Source organism: Saccostrea echinata, unplaced genomic scaffold, assembly GCF_033153115.1.
Source record: "Saccostrea echinata isolate AGI-Se365-2 ecotype Australia unplaced genomic scaffold, CSIRO_AGI_Sech_v1 ptg000006l, whole genome shotgun sequence".
NCBI classification, from domain to species: Eukaryota; Metazoa; Mollusca; class Bivalvia; order Ostreida; family Ostreidae; genus Saccostrea; species Saccostrea echinata.
The window spans coordinates 12335967-12338324 of NW_026889755.1; the positions used below are offsets into that span (position 1 = coordinate 12335967).

The 2358-nt window shown below is 36.5% G+C and overlaps 1 pseudogene; it reads right to left on the reverse strand.

The window, feature by feature from the left end:
- Positions 1-657: 657 nt before the first annotated feature.
- On the reverse strand, positions 658-1620 carry LOC133180528 (uncharacterized; annotated as a pseudogene).
- Between the last annotated feature and the right edge of the window lie 738 nt (positions 1621-2358).

A 2358-nucleotide genomic window follows, 5' to 3' on the forward strand; every position in this document is an offset into this window, starting at 1 on the left:
ATGTCTTTACCCAACGATTTTTGAATTCACTACCCTTATCTGTTCTAAGGGTCTTAGGTTTTCGTCCTCTTTGGAAAACTGATTTTAAACCGTCAACAATGTTTTGGTGATGTTTATTTTTCAAGGGGATAATAAATAAATATCGGCTAAATATGTCAATAAGCACTAAGAGGAATTTATAACCATCATTATGGGATGGAATGTTTGAAACGTCTGCCAAGTCCCCATCCCACATAGATTCAATTGTGTTTACTATCACCTTTGAACGCGGAAATGTTTTACGAATAGGTTTATACAGACTATAAGAATCTTCATTGTTTAAAAACTGTCTTATCCTCTGTCTACCAATCTTGTATTTGCCTTCCTTTTTAACAGCCTGATATAATTTTTCAGGACCTGCATATGCACCCGGTTTACCGGGAGTGTAGTAGCGCTCTCTTAAATAATCCGTGTAGTCTGACATATTGGAACATACTAACAATTTCTCTTCGAATGTTCCCTTTTAGATCATTGTAAAAAAAAAAACATCGTACGTTTTGAACTAGTTTATTTTGATGTTGTTAGAATGAAATAATAACACAAAAACTGATGCACAATCAAAAATATATGTATATACATATGTTACATTCATACCATTAATTATTTTATTGTTCATTGTCATTCAAGGTCACTCTCGACGGTTTCCATGTCTGGTAAATCCCCCGCGTTACATTCCATTGACATGTTGTCTTGTGGGTCGTAGCCAAAAGGGGTACATTCGGGACAGCTTAACATTCCAAGTTGATTTTGATGAGACTCACTGAGCATGCAAAATTCAACGTCCTTTAGTTCTGGAACATATCCATGTAACTCCTCGATGACATCTCTAAGTCTGACAAATTTGTTTTTTGTTCAGAGTAACACCTTTTCTTGTAGGTATAGGTTCTTGAACATTGTCTGGCTTCCAGAAATGTCTTATGTCCACTGTCGGATAGCCTGGTGATAATGAAACGAACAAACCACCACCAACATGCCACTGTGCTTCTTCGTCCTTTTTTCCAGTGTTGTCTATGTAGTCTTGAATATCTGGTAAAAGAGATTCAAACTTTAACCAACGAGCTAAGGGAAAGGTAACCCCCTTCTTGGTGGCAATGAAACGGCCATGCAATTCTGCGAGGTGACGGATGTGAACGTAAATCTCCCCCTTGAAAGGCATGACAGTGAGGAAAAGTCGTCCAAACTTATTCTACATCTTGGCTCTTGAGACTGTTGATGATCAGCGTTTCTGGAACTTCCTCTTTCTTTAGTACCAACGACTAATGATCTTGCCATGGCCAGCTTCTTTTCGTACTCAGACTTTGTGTCATCATCCTTATTCATCAGGAGTCTGGATAAGTCAGCTTGATTGGCTTTCATCAATGCCGTTCTAAACCCCATAAAAGCTCTCAGACCTCGACGTAAAATGATGCTGATCAATTTCCTGTTTTTGTCATTGCTAGTTTTCTCAGCGTCTATCTGTTGTCTCATTTCATCGGTAATTATGTTTGAGGCGTAAAGATGCCCCTCAACATGAACAGCCATCATCTTCTTCACCAATGTCGAGTAGTTTGCCTTTATCACGTCTTGATGTTTTTGCTCCATTTTTCGCAGCTATGTTAAGGCTTCCCGAAGCTTTAAAATGAGCTCAAAACATAATATGTCATTACGAGGCCGGTTTTGGTTTTCTTTTATAAGTATTGAACTTAAGTACTTCCAATTTATATAGAGGGTTTCCTCGGCTATATATTAACATATTTGTTATGATATCACATGACTTTGTTGATCACGTGACGGTCAATTATAATTTTTTGAAGTGTTTCATATAAATCGCTTCGGCGCAGCTGATTAACATAATAATTATTGATATTTTGTTATATAAATAAACTCATCGTATCCTTGTGTATCCGAAATGTGCTTGGGAAAAGTCATAGTATTACTTGGGTACAAAATATTTTCTGAGAAATTCAACTTACCTACAAATTTGAGGGTATTTTCCACACAATATCGTTATCCGTATTAAAACAAAGCAACATACATTTTTCCCAAGCAAGGTTCAGTTAGACAACAACCTCTTCTTACAGATTTCCACAAAAACTCTCAGATTAATCCTTATTAATCACCTGCGCCAGACTCTTTTATACACACAAAATAAATTCTGCCTCCAACCACGGGTATAAAACAGAGTACATCTCAAAAGTATTTTTTTCATAAGCATTTTGAACATGCTGAATTTCAATCAAGGGTAGGTAAGCGGTGTATTTTTAAAATATTCGGACATATAAGACTTTAAAAACCTTTAACAACCCGTGAATTTTTCAATAGCTATCTAGCATTTTACAT